Here is a 22,371-nt window from a genome sequence, read left to right as displayed (position 1 = left end):
TGACCTAAATCAAATCTGTATAATTATACAGTAGAAGTGACAAATAGATTTAAGGGTTTAGATTTCACAGACAGAGTGTCTGAAGAACTAGGGATGGAGGTTCATAACATAGTACAGGAGGCAGTGATCAAAACCATCCCCAAGAAAAAGAAATACAAAAAGGCAAAATGGCTGTCTGAGGAGGTCTTACAAATAGCTGAAAAGAAAAGTGAAAGGCAAAGGAGAAAAGGAAAGATTTATCCATCTGAATCCAGAGTTCCAGACAACAGCGAGGAGAGATAAGAAAGCCTTTCTAAGTGGTCAGTGCAAAGAGATAGAGGAAAACAATAGAATGGGAAAGACTAGAGATCTCTTCTAGAAAATTAGAGGTACCAAGGGAACATTTCATGCAAAGATGGGCTCAATAAAGGACAGAAACAGTAGAGATCTAAAAGAAGCAGAAGATATTAAGAAGAGGTAGAAAGAATACACAAAAAAGATCTTCATGACCCAGATAACCACCATGGTGTGATCCTTCATCTTGAGCCAAACATACCAGTGTGAAGTCAAGTAGGCCTTAGGAAGGATCACTAAAAACAAAGCTAGTGGAGGCGATGGAATTCCAGCTGAGCTATTTCAAATCCTAGAAGAGGACGCTGTTTGAGTACTGTATTCAATATGCCAGCAAACTTGGAAAATGCAGAAATGGCCACAGAACTGGAAAAAGTCAGTTTTCATTCCAATACCAAAGAAGGGCAATGCCAAAGAATGCTTAAACTACAGGACAATTGCACTCATTTCACATGCAAGGAAAGTAATGCTCAAAATCCTTCAAGCTAGGCTTCAACAGTATGTAAACCAAGAACTTTCAGATGTTCAAGCTAGATTTAGGAAAGTCAGAGGAACCAGAGATCAAACTGTTGACATCCGCTGGATCACAGAAAAAGTTAAAGAATTTCAAAAACACATCTGTTTCTGTTTCACTGACTACACTAAAGCCTTTGACTGTGGGATCACAACAAATTGTGGAAAATTCTTCAAGAGATGGGAATCTTTGAGAAATCTGTATGCAGGTCTGGAAGCAACCGTAAGAACTGGACATGGAACAATGGATTGGTTCCAAATCGGGAAAGGAGTACATCAAGGCTGTATATTGTCACCCTACATTTAACTTATACTCAGAGTACATCATGCAAAATGCCAGGCTGAATGAAGCACAAGCTGGAATCAAGATTGCCAGGAGAAATATCAATAACCTCAGATATGCAGATAACACCACCCTTATGGCAGAAAGAGAAGAGGAACTAAACAGCCTCTTAATGATGGTGAGAGAGATGAGTGGAAAAAGCTGGCTTAAAACTCAACATTCAAAAAATGAAGATCCTGGCATCCCGTCCCATCACTTCAGAGCAAACAATGGAACAATGGAACCGGTGACAGATTTTATTTTCTTGGGCTCCAAAATCATTGTGTACAGTGACTGCAGCCATGAAATTAAAAGACGCTCGCTCGTTGGAAGAAGAGCAATGACAAACCTAAACAGCATATTAAAAAGCAGAGACATTGCTTTACCTACAAAGGTCCGTATAGCCAAAGCTATAGTTTTTCCAGTAGTTATGTTCAGATGTCAGAGCTGGACAATAAAAAAGGCTGAGTGCCAAAGAACTGATGTCTTTGAAATGTGGTGCTAGAGAAGACTCTTAAGAGTCCCTCGAACAGCAAGAAAATCAAATCAGTCAATCCTAAAGGAAATCAATCCTTAATATTCATTGGAAGGACTGATGCTAAAGCTGAGGCTCCAATATTCTGGCCACCTGATGGGCAGAGCCAACCACCGGAAAAGACCCTGATGCTGGGAAAGACTGAAGGCAGGAGGAGAAGGGGACGACAGAGGATGAGACAGTTGGATGGCATCACCGATTCAATGGACCTGAGTTTGAGCAAACTCCAGGAGAAGCGAGGGACAAGGAAGCCTGGCAGTGCTGCAGTCCATGGGGTAGAAAAGAGTCAGACACCATTGAGCAACTGCTGCTGCCGCTGCTAAGTCGCTTCAGTCGTGTCCGACTCTGTGTGACCCCACAGACAGCAGCCCATCAGGCTCCCCCATCCCTGGGATTCTCCAAGCAAGAACACTGGAGTGGGTTGCCATTTCCTTCTCCAATGCATGAAAGTGAAAAGTGAAAGTGAAGTCGCTCAGTCCTGCCTGACTCTTAGCGACCCCATGAACTGCAGCCTACCAGGCTCCTCCGTCCATGGGATTTTCCAGGCAAGAGTATGGGAGTGGGGTGCCATTGAGCAACTGAACAACAACAAACCGGTTTACGCAAAAGAGAACTTATAGACTCCTTTACAGAATTAGTTGTAGGCACATTTTAAACAAGGATAGCTAAACCTGGTGTTTCTCTCTCCACCTCTAGGTTTCATTTCCTCTATTCTGATTCTATCCTCAGAAAAGGTTCTTCTATTGTGAAGGACTACAGCAGCTCAGGACCTCCCTGGTGGTTCAGTGGTTAAGAATCCACCTGACAATGCAGGAGACACAGGTTCGATTCCTAGTCAGTAAGATCCCCTGGAGAAGGAAATGGCAACCCCCTCCAGTATTCTTGCCTGGGTTTCCCATTGACATAGGAGCTTGACAAATTACATGGGGTTACAGAAGAGTAGGACATGATTTAGTGACTAAACAACACCATCACCAAGAACAAACTGCAGCTCCAACACCTTCCAACATTCAAGACTTGGACAATGATAACAGGACCAGCTCTAACCCAAGTTGACTGGCTTGGCTAAAGTCATATCAGTTCAGTTCAGTTCAGTTCAGTCGCTCAGTCGTATCTGACTGTTTGTGACCCCATGAATCGCAGCACGCCAGGCCTCCCTGTCCATCACCGACTCCTAAAGTTCACTCAGACTCACGTCCATCGAGTCAGTGATGCCATCCAGCCATCTTATCCTCGGTCGTCCCCTTCTCCTCCTGCCCCCAATCCCTCCCAGCATGTCTTTTCCAATGAGTCAACTCTTCGCATGAAGTGGCCAAAGTACTGGAGTTTCAGCTTTAGCATCATTCCTTCCAAAGAAATCCCAGGGCTGATCTCCTTCAGAATGGACTGGATGGATCTCCTTGCAGTCCAAGGGACTCTCAAGAGTCTTCTCCAACACCACAGTTCAAAGGCATCAATTCTTCAGCGCTCAGCCTTCTTCACAGTCCAACTCTCACACCCATACATGACCACAGGAAAAACCATAGCCTTGACTAGATGGACCTTAGTCGGAAAAGTAACGTCTCTGCTCTTCAATATGCTATCTAGATTGGTCATAACTTTTCTTCCAAGGAGTAAGCATCTTTTAATTTCATGGCTGCAGTCACCATCTGCAGTGATTTTCGAGCCCCCCAAAATAAAGCCTGACTCTGTTTCCACTGTTTCCCCATCTGTTTCCAGTGAAGTGATGGGACCAGATGCCATGATCTTCGTTTTCTGAATGTTGAGCTTTAAGCCAACTTTTTCACTCTCCTCTTTCACTTTCATCAAGAGGCTTTTGAGTTTCTCTTCACGTTTTGCCATAAGGGTGGTGTCATCTGCATATCTGAGGTTACTGATATTTCTCCCAGCAATCTTGATTCCAGCTTGTGTTTCTTCCAGCCCAGCGTTTCTTATGATGTACTCTGCATATAAGTTAAATAAGCAGGGTGACAATATACACCCTTGACATACTCCTTTTCCTATTCGGAACCAGTCTGTTGTTCCATGTTCAGTTCTAACTGTTGCTTCCTGACCTGCATACAGATTTCTCAAGAGGCAGGTCAGATGGCCTGGTATTCCCATCTCTCTCAGAATCTTCCACAGCTTATCGTGATCCACACAGTCAAAGGCTTTGGCATAGTCAATAAAGCAGAAATAGATGTTTTCCTGGAACTCTCTTGCTTTTACCATGATCCAGCGGATGTTGGCAATCTGATCTTTGGTTCCTCTGCCTTTTCTAAAACCAGCTTGAACATCAGGAAGTTCACAGTTGACATATTGCTGAAGCCTGGCTTGGAGAATTTTGAGCATTACTTTACTAGCATGTGAGATGAGTGCAATGGTGCGGTAGTTTGAGCATTCTTTGGCATTGCCTTTCTTTGGGATTGGAAGGAAAACTGACCTTTTCCAGTCCCGTGGCCACTGGTGAGTTTTCCAAATTTGCTGGCATACTGAGTGCAGCACTTTCACAGCATCATCTTTCAGGATTTGAAAGAGCTCAACTGGAATTCCACGACATCCACTAGCTTTGTTCGTAGTGATGCTTTCTAAGGCCCACCTGACTTCACATTCCAGGATGTCTGGCTCTAGGAGAGTGATCACACCATCGTGATTATCTGGGTCATGAAGATCTTTTTTGAACAGTTCTTCTGTGTATTCTTGCCACCTCTTCTTAATATCTTCTGCTTCTGTTAGGTCCATGCCATTTCTGTCCTTTATCGAGCCCATCTTTGCATGAAATGTTCCCTTGGTATCTCTAATTTTCTTGAAGAGATCTCTGGTCTTTCCCATTCTGTTCTTTTCCTCTATTTCTTTGCATTGATCACTGAAGAAGCCTTTCTTATCTCTTCTTGCTATTCTTTGGAACTCTGCATTCAGATGCTTATATCTTTCCTTTTCTCCTTTGCTTTTCACCTCTCTTCTTGTCACAGCTATTTGTAAGGCCTCCCCAGACAGCCATTTTGCTTTTTTGCATTTCTTTTCCATGGGGAGGGTCTTGATACCTGTCTCCTGTACAATGTCACGAACCTCATTCCATAGTTCATCAGGTACTCTATCTAACAGATCTAGTCCCTTAAATCTATTTCTCATTTCCACTGTACAATCATAAGGGATTTGATTTAGGTCATACCTGAATGGTCTAGCGGTTTTCCCTGCTTTCTTGAATTTGAGTCTGAATTTGGTAATAAGGGGTTCATGATCTGAGCCACAGTCAGCTCCTGGTCTTGTTTTTGTTGACTGTATAGAGCTTCTTCATATTTGGCTGCAAAGAATATAATCAATCTGATTTCGGTGTTGACCATCTGGTGATGTCCATGTGTAGAGTCTTCTCTTGTGTTGTTGGAAGAGGGTGTTTGCTATGACCAGTGCATTTTCTTGGCAAAACTCTATTAGTCTTTGCCCTGTTTCATTCCGTATTCCAAGGCCAAATTCGCCTGTTACTCCAGGTGTTTCTTGACTTCCTACTTTTGCATTCCAGTCCCCTATACCCTTCCCTAAATCAATCACTATCGATCCCCCTGGTAACAGACACACAACCACAAAGTAACTTTTGTGGAGGAGGGGATGGTTCCCTAAGGGAAAATCAACACCTGTGTTACCAAGTAAGGGTCTTAAGGGTGAATGGATGTTGAGTAGCAAGAACAACAAACGTCCACTAGCAGGAATTAGAATTAAAGCTTTGTCCCAAGATTAAGATTTCTAACCTAGAAAAAACATAAGACTGGGGCAGGGGTGGCAAAAATGAAAGCTGTTTACAGATATTTTAAAGTTTGTCCTAAGAAAAAAGGCAAGAGAAAGACTTGATCCTGTGGCTCAAGTGATGATAATAACAATAACAACACTGCTAATATTTACTTGCTTTTGAGTAAACCAGAGAATTCATTTCTAGTTTTAGCTTAAAAACAACTACTTAGCTCATTACATCTACTATAAGTTATAATAATGTTATTATGTATAATAATTATCATTACCATTTGCTAATTAATTAAATACTCATTATTTCATCTAATCCTCAAAAACCTTTATGACACTATTACTATCCTTGCTTTATAGCTGTGGAAATCCAATTATAGAGGTTAAGTACCTTGCCCAAAGAAACACAATTAAGTGGTTGAGCAAGGATTCAAACCTAGACACTTCAAAGGCTGAAGATTTCAACCACATACTATTTGCCTACACAAAGAACAAAATCAGAATAATAGGGAGGCAGATTACATATACAAAACAATCAGCAGTTAAAATATCAGGAAATTAGATGAACTTGAGATGTGATAGATCACTAAAGAAAAATGAAAAATTCAAGCATTATGCAATTGAAGACAATCACTTTCAAGATCCCTAAGGATCCTTCCAACTTGAATACTGTAAACATCTAGTATACAAAAACTTTTGGCCTAGACTGAAGGAAAAGGGGAATTTATTACTACTTCAGTTTAAAAAAAAAAAAACTTGCCCTAAATGAAAAAGTGGAATTATGAAAGTTCATCTTAGGAGTTAGAAATGAAGAATTTTAGTAATCTACCTACTATACCTAAATATTTTCCAGAAACTCTCAAATACAATGTAACAAATGAAACTGTCATCCTTTTGCACTTTTTCCAATGTTTCCCTCTTTCATTAATCATATCTTATCAATTCCTCAGTTCTATAGTCTTTCTTCAAAATATTTCCCACAACCAACCTTGCCTTTCCATTTGTAAGTACTTGTTCAGGCCCTAAGACCTGCACACTTATAGCAACAGATTTACAAGATTCACTTTATATTGTCTCTCAGCATCCAGATCTGCTTTCATCCATTCAATACAAAATCATCAAATTATCAATTCCCTGAAATAATGCTTTTATTGTGTCACATACCAATTCCAAACTCAGTAACTCCACCAATACAGGGAGAGCTGGGTTATCCCAGTGCCAGAGGCTTCCAGAATGCAATGGAGCACAGAATAAGCCAAATGCTCTAGGAGCTGGCACTTCCACTAGAAGTTGTGCTGCTCAGCTTACACTGTCTAACCCAAGAAGAGAACACATAATTCTGAGCCAGAAAGGCTGAGGCTGAAGTGAGGGAAGGCCAAAGCATCATATCTTACAAAAAATATGTACTGTGTGGTACCCAGTAATTATTACAATGACTGAAATAAACTTTTTCTAAGACTCAATTTTCTCATCTATAAAGGACAGGCGATAATAATACCACCCATCTCCAAAAACCATTTGTTTTGAGGAAGAAATATAATCATGAAACACATTACAACCAACAAAACACTACATTAAAAAAATGAAATGAACCTTGCACCTTATTTTATGTCTTTGGATATGTTCTAGTGTCTCCCAGTTTAGAGTCTATGGGAATTTGAACAGAATTTGTATCCTACTGTTCTGTGAAAATTGTATAAATCTTAATTATGTTGAACTGGTTCATGGCGCTTTTCAGGTCTACTATATTCTTCTACTTTTCTATATATTTATTCTATTAATTTTTGAGAGTTTGATATCGAAACTCCAACTAAAAATCTTAATCTATTTTTAAAAAACTGTAAAGTACAGTGGAACTATATTCTGTATTTTTCGAGTCTCCTATAAATGCATTATTATACTTTCATAATTTAAAAAATTTTAAATAAAGAAATGAAAGATTAGAAAGATATCTTCCTCTCTAAAGAACATGAATACTAACAATGTAGTGTCAATTTTCTTATTTACCTTTTTCTATTCAATAAAGTTGGGAGATTATTTATTTTTCCTCACGGAATTTAACAAAGCCACTTCCATGCTGTACTTTTTTCCATAAAGACCTTTCTATCAGCAGTCAGCAATCTGAAAGTTGAAAGTCAGATATTAAACCCTAAACAGGAAAAGCAAAATGAGTGAGTAAACAAAAGAGACAGGGATTAGGATATATCTAAAATTCCCAGACTGCTACCAAACCCTCCAGGTTTTGCTTCTCAAACTTGCCAAAGGTTAAGAACAAATACCTACAAAATAAGAAATACAAGATAAAGCCTTAGAAACAAGGAGCAAATTATGTCATAGACTAACAATACTTGCATTGGTTAATATCCCTCAACAGAAAGACATTCACAACATGCTGAAGAAATCAAATCTGGCCAAAATAAAACCCAACAGTATAGTTGATTTTCTAAGGATGAAACCTACAAAGTCAACCTGAGAAATTTAAGAAATATATATTAATTTACTTAAAAGTGACTATAACAAACACACTGCATATTAACACAAATACTTTTATGAAAAACAGCTGTATTTTCCAAAACAAAAATTTAGAAGATGGCACTGTTTTCCATTTTTGCAAATCTTATTAATTTTAACACCTGTGTTCAGAGGCAGCTGGATTCTCTTATTTGCTTCTGTATTCAATCTGTTATACTACCTTGTTCTGGTGAAGTGAGGGAACTCTAGCTTCACAGGATGTTAATATTAATAGATACATGGTAAAGGGAACGCCTTCTAGAACCCTTACTCCATTAGTGAAGGAATGCAAAGAAGTGGAAAACCTATAATGGTAGCAGGAGGCAAGCAGGTTTCATGTGTGAGTTGGAAGGCATTGGAACTCTGTATCTTACCGTCCAAATTAACCATCAACCTTCGGCATACTATCAGAGTCCATAGGAACAGTTTCAGTTTTAATTTTCTTTCTTTAGCAGTTCTAGTTTTAAAAATTGACATTTTATGAATTCTATTGTTTCCAAGAGATCTTCAAACAAAGGGAAAATGTACTTATTACTTTAAAATAGAATAAAACTCATTCTATCTTATAATTACTATGTGAACCCATAGAATACTTTTATAAATCTAAGATACATTATGGAATCTGAGTGGTATTATTTTTCCTGCACCTTAAAATATTTTGCTAATTCCTTCATCCTAGGTGTTATTTCACTGCTGAACATCAATTTTTCCCAACTATGCTTTTAAAAAAAAAAAAAAACTAAAATAATAAAACAGAAGAATGATTTAACTGCCTAGAAGGATAATGCAAAAGTGAAATACATCATCACTAATACATTATGCTTTGCCTTTCTCCTCTTCTTTTGAGTTTTCCTATTGTTTGGCACAAAATACTGCATCAGCTTCCAAAAAGGTATAGAAGACTGGAGGCATTATCTTTGTAGTCTGTGTCAGGAAGGAAAGACTTTACTTATACCCTTTTAGGATGCAATATCTGTGGCCTGTGAATTAAATTAACAAAAGACAAGTCAACAGGAGAAAAAACACATTATTTTTTATTAATATTTACATACACTAGAGTTCACAGAAAAGAAGTAAAACTCAAAGAAGCAGTTAAGATTCAGAGTATATATCATTTAAACAAAGGAAAGGGAATTGGGGCTTTAAGAGACAATAAATTGGGGGGGGGGAGATTAGCAACTATGTGGCAGAACTAATGGAAGGTAAGGGTTATTTTAGTTGAGTCTGTTTATGGAAACTCATCTCAGTATCAACTCTCCATCTTAAATATTAAGAGTCACTCTTTACTTTCTGGCAGGTGATGGGAAAGCCTTCAAAAAAGAAATGTATGCCCTGATTTTAGGCAATTGATGTGGGGGGCAGGGGGAGGGGGTTGGTGGCGACTCTTACTGCAGTTCCACATTTGTTGATTCTCAATTACCCTCCACTCAAAATAATCCATTTGTCAAAGTGGCATATTTTAGGGGGCAGATCCTTTCATCAGCTTCTAGTTCTCATTGACTATGGTTGAGAGCTCAGAACTTGGGGGCTTCACTGGTAGCTCAGTGGTAAAGAATCCACTTGCCAACACAGGAGCCATAGGTTGGATCCTTGGTCCAGAAAGATCCCACATGCCACTGAGCAACAAAGTCCATGTACTACAACTACTGAGCCTGTGCTCTAGAGCCTGGAAACCTCAACTACTGAAGCCCATGTGACCCAGGTTCAACAACAAGAGAAGCCACTGCAATGAGAAGCCCACACACCACAACCGGAGCCTGGCCCCCACTCAGTGAAACTAGAGAAAAAGCCCTCGAAGCAACAATGGTCCAGCATAGCCAATAAATAAAGAACTCAGAACTTTTAATTTTCTGTCCATAATTGAACAGATGAAAACTGACAGAGGAGACATTTCAAAATTATTAGATGAACCTAAAGAAGCACTTCAGACTGTAATAATGACAGTGAAATTTGGGAACTCTCAGGCTAAGTCTAGATTAGACTAAGTCCCTAGACAGATTTTCTCAAACTCAAAAATGAGTAAACAATATTTCTAAAAACTAAAAGGAAATACAGTATTCTCATTCAGCAGGAAAAGCTTCATCATGCAAAATTTTTATAAGAATGCAAAAGGACATGTGACAGTATTCTTTCATCCTTCATGTCCGTGGGCTAAAATTAAACTTGATACAGTTCTTAAGTGGAGAAGTATTAAATGTAGATGTATACAATGCTGACTAGAAAGAAACAGGCAATGCAGAGAATTTTTTAATTCACTGGATTATTCTAATTGGTGTCTACAAATCTAAAACTGGAAATACCTTGCAATTAGGAAGTAAAGATGGCCATCTTCCCTTCAGCAAAATGTTGAACCATACAAGTTTTCAAAAAATTCTTGAAGTATTGCATTCGAGGATGCACATTGCAAAAAGAAGACCCAGAAGGAATGATAAGAACGAACCTACAGGGAAATATCTGAAATCTCAAATCACTATATTCCAGATTCATATATGACAGTTGAAGAATTAGTCATATGCAGACAATGTTGCCTATTTTAAGTAAACTTCAAATCTGGAAAACACAGACTAAAACTCTAGGCAATTTATGACAGTGTAACACTGTAAGCTTGAAAAATGCATAGAGTGATTCAGAAAAGGGATGAGAGCAGAACCAACAGCCTCTCAAGAACTAACAAAAGAATCTGAAAATTCTATCAGAAATACAACTTGTAACAAATTTTTGTAAGTTTAGAATTGGCTTAGTATTATCTATCAAGAAACTTTCCTTAGTTGGCAGTATCAGAAAGAACAAGGTTGAACTTCTGTGAAATTTCACAAAGGAAAAGCAAGAGAAGTTAACTGCATGTAATCTGGTTTTCAAACATATTTAATGATTCTTACTGCCCTAAGAAAAATTAGTTCTCTCAGGACTTCCCTGGTGGTCCCATGGTTAAGAATCCACCTTCTAACTCAGGGGACGTGGGATCAATCCCTGGGTGGGAGACTAAGATCCCAGATGCCACAAGTAGAGAAAGCCCACACACTATACAACTAAAACATTTAAATATATAAAATAATTTTAAAATTAAAAAAAAAAAAACAACTTAGAACTCTTCTCAGTTCAATGCATTCTCAAGTATCAATGAGTTTTTTTAAACCCTGTATAAGTTAACCTGGAGAGAGTTATATTATATAAAAAGGGTAAAGGAGGGATAGATACTGATTAAGAAAGTCAAGACCTATCCATGAGCTGAACAACACAGGGTTTAGGCCCTGCTCAGTTGAAAATCAGTGTGTAATAGTTGGCACCTCTGTATGCATGATTCCAAATACTTGGATTCAACCCAACTGCTGATCATATAATACTGCAGCATTTTTACTGAAAAAGAAAATCCACATGGACCTGAAGTTCAAACTCATGTTGTTCAAGGGTCAACTATACTTAAAAACAGCAATGGCACCCCACTCCAGTACTCTTGCCTGGAAAATCCCATGGACGGAGGAGCCTGGTAGGCTGCTGTCCATGGGGTTGCTGAGGGTCAGACATAACTGAGCAACTTCACTTTCACGCACTGAAGAAGGAAATGGCAACCCACTCCAGCGTTCTTGCCTGGAGAATCCCGGGGACGGGGGAGCCTGATAGGCTGCCATCTATGAGGTCGCCAGAGAGTCGGACACGACTCAAGTGACTTAGCAGCAGCATACTTAAAAAATGACTTGAAGATGATGGCCTATGACTAATATTACTATCATTATATGAAGAAAGCTTCAATTACAAAACCATAAGTTACCAAGAACATTCCTCATGCAACTAGGAAAAGCACTTATGGGAACTATAAGAGAATTCTATCTCACCCTCTAACCAAAATATTCTAAGGTCTAAGTGGGAAGAATAAAGGAAGATGCTCTTTGTGTGAATAAAAAACTGAAAAAAAAAATCATGTTACAAATACAGTATTTGTCAAGAGAACTCAAATGTGATGCATATTAATTATAGGGGTAATATTTAATTAGATGCATGAAATGTATTTTTTATTTATTTGTAAGTACACACACAAAAATGTTATGTTGAAATTCTTATTAAAAGTTCAAATAAGTTGTTTTACACTATTCCTTTGCTGTTTAGTCACTCAGTCATGTCCAACTTTTTGCAACCCCACGGACTGTACCCCACCAGGATCCTCCATCCATGGGATTTCCTAAGCAAGAATACTAGAGTGGGTTGTCATTTCCTTCTCTAAGGGATCTTCCCAACCCAGGGATTGAACCTGCATCTTCTGTACTGGCTGGAAGGTTCTTTACCACTGAGTCACCAGAGAAGCCCACATTACCTCTATCCTTCTGTAAATTATATTCAAATTACATGATGATATATAATTATATAAAATAATTTAAAATGTTTAAAAAAATAATTCCTTTTGATCTAGAAAATAAAGATTGATAATAATTTTTCCTGGTATAATGAGAATTAAAAGAATCCTTAAAACAACTACTTTGCAAAAATCAGTAAAAATTTCAAGCACACATTTTTGATAGAAGTTGCCAAGTAAATCAAGTCATTATATATATCTTTAAAACAATTTGACTGAAAAATCAAGTATTTTTGAGTATTCTAAAGCAGGAAAAATAAACTATTCAGGACTATATATTTAATTAATGAGTATGTCATAAATATTTCTCATCATCCAAAAGTTATTTCTGAAATAACAAAATATGTTGTCAACAATCTCCAATTTCCTGTCATCTAAAATTATCATTTACTTTCTACTTTTAAAAAATTGGTATTCCATGTAGGTATAGTCCCTGCCCAATTACTATAGAAAAAGAAATCTTGGTATAGTTCTAAATAAAAAAAGAACAGTGTGGTAAAGAAGTGCACAAAATGGTTTATTCATTTTCTTTGACGTCCTCACCCCTACTAAGAAAGCCAATGCTGAGTAGTAAAACACTGGACTAACAAGCAGGACTGGACCAGATAGCCTAACTGGAAAGAATGAGTTTAACTGGGAAAGCTGTGGTTTGTAGTCTTTCAGCACAGAAGTTTCTATTTCTCAAAGCTCACCACTGCTATGAGGGTCTTGAGCAAACTTTCAAAGGAAGCAAAGTCTAATACCTACTTTCTGTCCCCTCTTCCCTATCTCTGGTACCAACTGGAGCAGCAATTCCAAGATCCCTAAACTAGGTAAGTCAGTTCTATCCTTCAAAACTGCTCCCCTCCTTCATTCTCAAACATCCATTTCTAGAGGATTGCTCCCTACTGTGTTATCAGATCACTGCAGTTAAATTCATACCAAATACCAGTGCCAAAATATCAGCCCACAGATTATCTGCTAATTGCAAAGGGAAATGCTTACAATGGACAGATAGTCTGTCACCATCATACCCAAGAGATCAAATTTAGGATTACCAACGGGATAATACCACTTTATGTGCCTTCTGATATTGTATAATGTGCAGCACACTGCATGACTTGTTAAGTATTTTTGCCAAAATTATTTAGCCTGATCTACTCAAGCCTTTAGACCTAACTTCAAGTTTATAGAAAATATAGCGAATACAGGATACAATTAAACCCCATGAGGAAGAAACTGTCAGTAAAATACAGAATGTAGGTTATTCTACAAGCCTATGGCCTGGTCTCTTCAAAATGTCAATGCCATTAAAAAAAAAAAAGGAACTACACTAAATTAAAAGAAACTAACACAAATGGAATGCATGATTGGATACTGGTTCCAAAATAAATGACTAAAAAGAAAATTTTGAGGACAACAGGGAATATATGAAGAACATGAGAATACATATTACCTACACACATTATATTATCAGGGATTGCTGCTGCTGCTGCTAAGTCCCTTTAGTCATGGCCAACTCTGTGCAACCCCATAAATGGCAGCCCACCAGGCTCCCCTCTCCCTGGGATTCTCCAGGCAAGAACATTGGAGTGGGCTGCCATTTCCTTCTCCAATGCATGCAATCCATCCTCCATTGCTTCAGTCGTGTTCAACCTTGTGCAACCCTATGGACAGCAGCCCACCAGGCTCTTCTGTCCACGGGATTCTCTAGACAAGAATACTATCAGGGATTATGTAGGAATTATTCTTAAGTGTGATTATGATATTGTCTATACATAATGACACACATACAGTACTTAAGTGTGAACTGCCATGATGTATGAAATATGCTTTGAAAATGTTCACGAAAAATAACCGAGATAAGCAGATAAAGCAAATGTGGCAAAAGAGTAACAACTGTAAAAACTAGGTAGTAATATGAGGGCTCAACCGGGCTATTCAATCAACTCTTCAATGGTGGGGTCGGGGGGAAGAATAACATGAAAACTTACATTAACGAAAAGTTATAAAGCTAAGAAATAAACTCTTAAAAATGCAACGGAAAGGGCAACCGAATATTCTCAAATTTTGCAGGTGTGCCTATGCTCTTTTCCTTACTCACCTCATTCTCACACAAAAAAATTAAACAGTTAATTGCACACTCAACGAGGAATAAGAAGACCTAAGATTCAAGAAACGGCTCTATCGCTTCCTAGCCATGACTTCATTCAAGACCTCTCACCCTGATTTCTCCTTCCTCACCTGCAAAATCAGTTCCAGCATCACAGATCACTATAGAAGGGGTTAGGAGATACATATCGCAAGGTGGTAGCAATGATCGATACAAATGCAGGACACAATTATACTGGTATTTGTACTGATATTTGAAAACACTGAGAGCACAAAGCCCCAGTTTAATTCTCTAAGCACATCAGTGCCTTGGCCACAGGCACAGTAAGTTTCTGCTTAAAGACAGCCTGAATAGGAAAACCAATTCCCCAAAGAAGGACTCCTCACGACTGCAGAGAGGCGGCTTTTGTGCTTTCAATCGGTCCTCTGTTTCAATTTGTTAATGGTTTAATGCCGCTAAAAGACGTCAAATTCTTAATACACACTTACAAACTGAAAACAATAAATAAATCAGGTTTAGGTTCACAGAATTTTTTTTTAAACTAACAACTCCTGGTAAACAAAGAGAAGCCCCCCAGACGAAGGTCTCGCGTGCTTGCAGAAGCGGCTTCACTTTGACGTTTCTCCTCTCTAGTCAACCGTTCCATAAAAACGTTAACACTTGAAAGAAGTCCGGAATGCCGAACTCCCTCCATCTCTATAGCAGGATAAAACCTCAGAATGAGATCATTCTTTCCATCTCAGAAGTGGAACCTGCAAGCTCCGTTAGGAAATTGTGTACCAAGTCCATGTTTCTCCTCAGCGCCCCTCTCCTGCAGACAATAACGGGATGTCTAGGACAGAGCGGGGAAGCCCTCTGACAAGAAGGCGGATGTGAGCGGGGAATGACTGGTCACCTGGGCGGGGGAACCTGGGCCCTAAGGCCCACGAGGCCTCAAGGTTCGGCAGCCCTTTGGTCTCTCTGCCTCCGACTGACGAGACTCGGGGGAGAGCCGAAGCGAGAAGCGCACGGGTTCCTGGCAAACAGCAGCAGAAAATACACGGAAGGCCAAGGGAGGAGCCTCCAGAGAGAAAAACCCAAACCAGGCCAGGGGCAAATAAGCCCTGGGGGGCGAGGCGGGGCGGGAAGGCGGCAGCGGTGGCCTGCGCGGCCCCGGCCCGCCACCCGGAGTCGGCTGCCGCGTCGCGCCGGTGTCCCTCCCCCGCCGGGGCCGGCGCAAGATGGCGGTCCGGCCGTCGCCGCGCAGCCGGTCCCCACCCCCGCGCCCTGGGCGCTCTCGGCGACCCGCGCCGGCCCCGACACCCCCAGCCCGGCGCCCCCGGAGTGAGGCGGCGCAGGCCGCGCGGGAGGGCCTCTGCCTGCTACAACGCGGGGCGGGCGTGGGCGGGCGGGGGCGGGGGGCGCTTACCGTGAGCGGAGCGGATCGGCCTGACTGGGGCCCTGAGGAGGAGGAGTAAGAGGAGGAGGAAAAGGAGGAGCACGAAAAACTACACGGCGGCGACGGCGGCGGCTCCCATTGCGGAGCAGGCGGCCGAACCGTGGGCAGGGGGGGGGGCTCTCGTGGAGTCAGCGCGCTGCCTCATGGGTAGGCTCCGGGTCAGCCTCTGCGCGTCCGGACTCCCTTTCTTCTCGCCGACGCGGGAGGCGGGCGCGGGCATGTGCACCGCGTCGCGAGCCCTCGAAGGATCCCGCGGCTCTCCACGAGCGAGCAGCCGCCGATTGCCAGAGACTGGGTCGGGGTCGGAGCGGTCGTAGGTGCCACCTACTTGCTGGCCAGCAATCCCGAAATCGGGGCCGCATCGAATCTGAAGACGTGGAAATGCGAGTTCCAGGACCTCCCTGTGTGTAACAGCTAGTTCTCCGTAAGCTTGGAAAGTAAGAAGGTCTAAGAAGAGGCGCCATTAAAAAGAAGTACTGTGCCTGAGCGGAGGCGACACACAAGATGAGGAAAAGAAGTCGAGAAGGGTCTTTTAATAATTGGTTAATTTTGCCAAATCTGTTTCAAACACGCGATTTTTGCTTCCGTCTCCTTTAATTCCTAGCTTCCATGGGTGCTTGTAATATCTTAAAAAACGAAAACAAGTACAAAATACACGTGCATTTACAAGAACACCTGCTAAGATACTGGTTGCACAAATACTTGCAAAACATTGTACTGATCTGTAAGGAGAGTTTCTTCTCCCAGTTGTCCTCACAAGATCGATGACAGTAGTGATCTAACTCTCAGAAGTGGTCTGAATTAGTGATCTGCCTCGTTAGATCCTTAATATACACCAATCACTGCACTCACCATTCAGCCACTGGATCGTACTAATTCTTCTTGCATATTTGAATCAGTTTCTTCATTCTCAACTAGACTCCCCCCAGCTTTTCTCTAGCGTTTATCGTTAGTTTTTTCCTTATTGATTACCACATTTATGCCAACTAAACTTACTCAAAACTGATGTATAAACAAAAAATCCTATTTATTCCTCCCCCGCCTCCGGTGAAAAACATAGCTGCAATGAAAACCAGAAAACTGTGTACACATTAATGTTTCCATGAGGAGCCACGTTTTAAAGGTTATCTGGTGAGAGTGAAATCAACAAACTGAATGATGTATTTCACTATTCATCCTCAAAACTCCAGGCTCAGATCTAGAACACAACTGTCTTGGTTCTCTTGACACTGTCCACACCTTTCCATCATTTTTAAGTGCTTCTTCTGACTTGTATTTTCTGCCCCTTTACATTCTGTACATGCTAAGTATCCTCATAGTACTCATCCTCCTTAAGTGAGATCATATGCCACTCTTCCCTAACTGTAATGGGTATAAGTGATTTCCCACCTCTTCCACAATTCCATTGTGTTCACCCAAATTTGGGCAGAATAATCACAACCCCAACTCCAAGAATATTGCCTCTAACTTAAAACGATCAGAATACCCTTCCCTCCCTTGAACAGTTACTGTTTCATAAATCAATCAGGGTAAAGACCAGGACTTTTGTTTGATTGTGAACAAAAGAGAAGTTCTTTCTTTCTCTGGATGATGTGGCATTAGAATGTGAATACCAGAAGAGGTACAACCTTTCTCATGTGTGTGCTACTGAGAGACAACTGAGAGCAAAGCCAACATGTGGAGGAGGAATGGCTGGGCAAATATATCATAGAAAAAATAAGTCAATCCCTGAGAGCATCATAAACCTCCAAAATCAAACCTAACCTGAATCCCATTCTACTGCTAGACTTCTCTGTCATATGAGCTAATGAATTCCCTTTTCTGTTTAGGCTAAAGGGGTCCAAAATAAGCCACTGTGGCATAAAAATTATTTTTAGTTAAAGGTGTTTAAGTTCCTGAAATCCCTTATCTAACTAAAAGCAGAACCTCCCTCCCAAAAGAAGTCAACTGACACGTATCTCCTCTCAGGAAGCAACCAGGGAAGACTAACTCATCACTGGAGACTATGAGAAATGTCACCGCACCTAAACAGATATTATCACAAAACCATCATATCTTCTATCTATTCTTCCCTGGTGGCTCAGGTGGTAAAGCATCTGCCTGCAATGTGGGAGACCCGGGTTCAATCCCTGGGTTGGGAAGATCCCCTGGAGAAGGAAATGGCAACCCACTCCAGTACTCTTGCCTGGAAAATTCCATGGACTGAAGAGCCTGGTAGACTACAGTCCATGGGGTGACAGAGTCGGACATGACTGAGTGACTTCACTTTCATTCTCTTAAGAACCCATTTATCTTTCCTAAAAGTCATTTGTTTTCCTATAAATGCCCTCTCTCCCCCAACCCGCTTTTAAGAAGTTGTTTTCGTACAAGTGCCTTTCTCCACCTCTCCTTTGTCTATTAAAATAGTATATAAGCCCCAAATGTTAGCTACCCCTTCAAGTCACATCTCTTTGTGAACTCTCATAAAGTGGTATATGTTTAAAATCTTTTCTCTTGCTCACCTGTCTTTTGTCACTTTAATTTGTGTGCAAGTGTGCACAGTTATTCAGTCATGTCTAAGTCTTAGTGACCCCATGGAATGTAGCCCGCCAGGCTCCTCCGTCCATGAAATTTTCCAGGCAAAAACACTGGAGTAGGGTTGCCATTTCCTCCTCCAGAGGATCTTCCCAGCCCAGGGATCGAACCCGTGTCTCCTGCGGCTTCTGCATTGGCTGGCAAATTCTTTATCACTGAGCCACCTGGGTGGAGAGGGAATGGCACACCACTTCAGTATTCTTGCCTGGAAAACCCCATGGACGGAGGAGCCTGGTAGGCTGCAGTCCATGGGGTCGCTCAGAGTCAGACACGACTGAACAACTTCACTTTCACTTTTCAATTTCATGCATTGGAGAAGGAAACGGCAGCTCACTCCAGTGTTCTTGCCTGGAGAATCCGAGGGATAGGGGAGCCTGGTGGGCTGCCATCTATGGGTTGCACAGAGTCAGATACGACTAAAGCAGAGCCACCTGGGAAGCCCAGTTTAACTTGCAGACCCCTCCAAAACTAAATATAAAAGAGTAGAGAAACTGGCTTTCCTACCTGAAAAAAACCACTATTAGTTTGGTTTTCTTTATCTGCAAACGAAACTATCCTAACGGTAGGGACAAGGATAAATATTTGCCATCTTATTTTCCTTTGTGTATCCAGGAAATCTGCATTTCCTAGCTCCCTTACTTTTACTTCAGGCTGTGTGACTGTTTCTGGCCAGTGGACTGTAAACAGAAGCAGTGATTGCCTAATCTAAACCTGACCCTTAAAACCTCCAGTGATTTATAGTTCCTTTCTGTTTTTCATACATCGGTCAGTCATAGACAGAAAGCTCTGAGGAACTAAGGAATGGCAGTAATATTAAATTGAAAGACCCTGGGTCTCTTAATAATTGCACAGAGCACATCAATTCTCATTGTACTGTTTACAGCAAAACATACATCTTTATTGGGTTAAGACACTAGAATTTTAGACTTGTTGGTTACACTAGTAACAATCATCTACCCTGATTAATAATAGAAATGGCCTACTGTAACAAAAATCTAAAATACGTGGCATTAGTTTAGCAGAGCAGTCATGTAGGAAATAATGAAACGTTCAGTTCAGTTCAGTCGCTCAGTCGTGTCTGATTCTTTGCAACCCCATGAATCGCAGCATGCCAGGCCTCCCATTCCATCACCAACTCCCAGAGTTTACTCAAACCCATGTCCATCGAGTCAGTGATGCCATGCAGCCATCTCATCCTCTGTCATCCCCTTCTCCTCCTGCCCAGCATCAGGGTCTTTTCCAATGAGTCAACTCTTCGCATGAGGTGGCCAAAGTACTGGAGTTTCAGCTTTAGCATCATTCCTTCCAAAGAACACCCAGGACTGATCTCTTTCAGAATGGACTGGTTGGATCGCCTCGCAGTCCAAGGGACTCTCAAGAGTTTTCTCCACCACCACAGTTCAAAAGCGTCAATTCTTCAGTGCTCAGCTTTCTTCACAGTCCAACTCTCACATCCATACATGACCACTGGAAAAACCATAGCCTTGACTAGACGGACCTTTGCTGGCAAAGTAATGTCTCTGCTTTTGAATATGCTATCTAGGTTGGTCATAACTTTCCTTGCAAGGAGTAAACGTCTTTTAATTTCATGGCTGCAATCACTATCTGCAGTGATTTTGGAGCTCCCCAAAATAAAGTCTGACACTGTTTCCACTGTTTCCCCATCTATTTCCCATGAAGTGATGGGACCAGATGCCATAATCTTAGTTATCTGAATGTTGAGCTTTAAGCCAATTTTTTCACTCTCCTCTTTCACTTTCATCAAGAGGCTTTTTAGTTCCTCTTCCTTTTCTGCTATAAGGTGGTATCATCAGCCAGACATCCTGGAATGTGAAGTCAAGTGGGCCTTAGAAAGCATCACTATGAACAAAGCTAGTGGAGGTGATGGAATTCCAATGGAGCTATTTCAAATCCTGAAAGATGATGCTGTGAAAGTGCTGCACTCAATATGCCAGTAAATTTGGAAAACTCAGCAGTGGCCACAGGACTGGAAAAGGTCAGTTTTCATTCCAATCCTAAAGAAAGGCAATGCCAAAGAATGCTCAAACTACTGCACAATTGCACTCATCTCACACGCTAGTAAAGTAATGCTCAAAACTCTCCAAGCCAGGCTTCAGCAAAGCGTGAACCATGAACTTCCAGATGTTCAAGCTGGTTTTAGAAAAGGCAGAGGAACCAGAGATCAAATTGCTAACATCCGCTGGATCATGGAAAAAGCAAGAAAGTTCCAGAAAAGCATCTATTTCTGCTTTATTGACTAGGCCAAAGCCGTTGACTGTGTGGATCACAATAAACTGTGGAAAATGAAACATAGTAGGCTGAATAACTCTAGATTCATATCAAGCAGTGGCGAAACTGTTGCCTACAATATGTCAGAAAGCAGATCAGAATACGTACATCATTTGTAGCTCTAAGGGAAGAGCTCAGAAAGCAGTATTAATGGTGGATGTTGGTGATTTCTTTATGTGATTAGAAGGGTATTACCAGAAAGAGATTAGCATGGAAGACAATGAACCAAATTACAAACAGAAATGAAAGGGAATAGAGAGAATCTAGCATTTAGGGGACTTTCAGGGTTTAAAACCATGATACTTCTACATTCCAAAGAGAAAGGGAGGTGATTTAAAAGGCTTTGAGCAAGGAAGCCCAAGTAAGGTTTGAAAAAAAAAAAGACTCAGACCTTAGGCAAGAACAGATTACTCCTTTATTTCAGATAAGGATAGCACTTATTCTTTTGATAGCCTCAAGTTAGTAGCTGTTTCCAGCTTCACTGAGGCATAATTGACAAAACTTTATATACTTAAAAATGAACAACATGATGATTTGATATACATATCCATTGTAAAATGATTATCACAATCAGGTTAATTAATACATTCATACCTCAGGTAGTTACTCTGTGTGTGTGTGTGTGTGTGTGTGTGTGTGTGTGTGTGTGTCTGGTGAGAAAGTTTAAAATCTACCCTCTTAGAAAATTTCTAGTATACACTACAGTATTATGCTGTACATTAGATTTCCAGAACTTACCCTTTAACTAGCATGTCTACAAAGTTCAGTTCAGTTCAGTTCAGTTCAGTCGCTCAGTCATGTCCGACTCTTTGTGACCCCATGAATTGCAGCACGTCAGGCCTCCCTGTCCATCACCAGCTCCCAGAGTTCACTCAAACTCATGTCCATCGAGTCAGCAATGCCATCCAGCCATCTCATCCTCTGTCGTCCCCTTCTCCTCCTGCCCCCAATCCCTCTCAGCATCAGAGTCTTTTCCAATGAGTCAACTCTTCGCATGAGGTGGCCAAAGTATTGGAGTTTCAGCTTTAGCATCAGTCCTTCCAATGAACACCCAGGACTGATCTCCTTTAGAATGAACTGGTTGGATCTCCTTGCACCCTCTCAAGAGTCTTCTCCAACACCACAGTTCAAAAGCATCAATTCTTCGGCACTCAGCTTTCTTCACAGTCCAACTCTCACAGCCATACATGACCACTGGAAAAACCATAGCCTTGACTAGACGGACCTTTGTTGGCAAAGTAATGTCTCTGCTTTTGAATATGCTATCTAGGTTGGTCATAACTTTCTTTGCAAGGAGTAAACGTCTTTTAATTTCATGGCTGCAATCACCATCTGCAGTGATTTTGGAGCCCCCCAAAATAAAGTCTGACACTGTTTCTACTGTTTCCCCATCTATTTCCCATGAAGTGATGGGACCAGATGCCATGATCTTTGTTTTCTGAATGTTGAACTCTAAGCCAACTTTTTCACTCTCCTCTTTCACTTTCATCAAGAGGCTTTTGAGTTCCTCTTCACTTTCTGCCATAAGGGTGGTATCATCTGCATATCTGAGGTTACTGATATTTCTCCTGGCAATCTTGATTCCAGCTTGTGCTTCTTCCAGCCCAGCGTTTCTCATGATGTACTCTGTATAGAAGTTAAATAAGCAGGGTGACAATATACAGCCTTGACGTACTCCTTTTGCTATTTGGAACCAGTCTATTGT

The 22,371-nt window shown here is 40.9% G+C and overlaps 1 protein-coding gene across 13 annotated transcripts in view; it reads right to left on the bottom strand.

Annotated features, from left to right (window-relative positions):
* ZNF280D (zinc finger protein 280D) overlaps window positions 1–16,155 on the bottom strand; it is a 127,826-nt gene extending 111,671 nt beyond the window's left edge. For 3 of the 13 annotated variants that reach the window (XM_069596419.1, XM_069596430.1, XM_069596429.1), the window contains exons 1-2: window positions 15,774–16,101; window positions 7,422–7,535 (exon numbers count right to left, since the gene is read on the bottom strand). The gene's annotated coding sequence lies outside the window, so the exon portion shown is untranslated. Of the gene's footprint in view, window positions 1–6,578; window positions 6,728–7,421; window positions 7,564–15,773 lie in introns of all 13 variants that reach the window. The other 10 variants (XM_069596420.1, XM_069596425.1, XM_070292487.1 and 7 more) reach the window with 8 other exon arrangements.
* Between the last annotated feature and the right edge of the window lie 6,216 nt (window positions 16,156–22,371).

The sequence above is a fragment of the Ovis canadensis genome, chromosome 7, assembly GCF_042477335.2.
Source record: "Ovis canadensis isolate MfBH-ARS-UI-01 breed Bighorn chromosome 7, ARS-UI_OviCan_v2, whole genome shotgun sequence".
NCBI lineage: Eukaryota > Metazoa > Chordata > Mammalia > Artiodactyla > Bovidae > Ovis > Ovis canadensis.
The sequence above is the reverse complement of the archived record's forward strand: the minus strand, read 5'-3'. Positions and strand labels throughout refer to the sequence as shown.